The sequence below is a fragment of the Chenopodium album genome, chromosome 2 (genome assembly GCF_948465745.1).
Source record: "Chenopodium album chromosome 2, dcCheAlbu1.1, whole genome shotgun sequence".
NCBI lineage: Eukaryota > Viridiplantae > Streptophyta > Magnoliopsida > Caryophyllales > Amaranthaceae > Chenopodium > Chenopodium album.
The window spans coordinates 30,390,850-30,391,683 of NC_137835.1; the positions used below are offsets into that span (position 1 = coordinate 30,390,850).

Genomic DNA, 834 nt, shown 5'->3' on the forward strand with positions numbered 1-834 from the left:
TGTTAGGGTAGGAAGGTGTATCTCTCCCCTTATTTTGGGAGGGAAGAATCGGAGCTTGCAAATGAGGACTCTCAAGCTTGGCCTTAAGGGATACAACCTCTTTCCCTAAATCCGAAATTAGAGTGGTCAAATCGTTGATTGCATTGAGTTGTTCGATCGAGCACCCCTTGCTAGTTAGCTCTTTCTCCACCTCTTGCCAATTCATATAATGTCTCACCACTTCATCTATTGCATCCACCACTTCTTCTTCCGTTTTGTTCATTATTGGGCCTCCGGCTTCGGCATCTAAGCTTGCTCTTCCTTGAGAACTCAACCCACCATAGAACATTTGTATAATTTGGTAGGTAGGAATCCCATGATGTGGACACTCTCGTTGATACTCCTTATACCTCTCCCATGCTTCATAGAGACTCTCATTAGGCCCTTGCTTGAAACTTTGGATCAAAGCTCTAGATTCCGCCGTTTTCTTTTGTGGGAAAAAGCGAGATAAGAAAGCCTTGGTAACTTCATCCCATGTCCTTAGGGACCTTGGTTTGACCTCCTTATCCAACCACTCTAAAGCTCTTCCAATGAGAGAGAAGGGAAACAACTTGATCCTTATATACTCTTGAGCAACTCCGGCTACCACAATTGTATTGCAATACTTCTCAAAATCCTTGAGATGATTGACAGGATTTTCAGTTTTTGTACCACCAAATTGTTTCCTCTCGATCAAGGTAATCATAGCTGGTTTGATTTCAAAATCGTCATCCGGAACCAACAATGGAACAATCCCACTCTCATACTTGTAAGCACCCGGAGTGCCCAACTCCTTCAATGTCACTCTAGCTTCTC

The 834-nt window shown here is 43.4% G+C and overlaps 1 non-coding gene across 1 annotated transcript; it reads left to right on the plus strand.

The window, feature by feature from the left end:
• Nucleotides 1-350: 350 nt before the first annotated feature.
• Nucleotides 351-456, plus strand: LOC145606995 (small nucleolar RNA R71). The gene has a single exon (XR_014105476.1). It is a non-coding gene; the product is annotated as a small nucleolar RNA R71 (small nucleolar RNA).
• The last annotated feature ends 378 nt before the right edge of the window (nucleotides 457-834 follow it).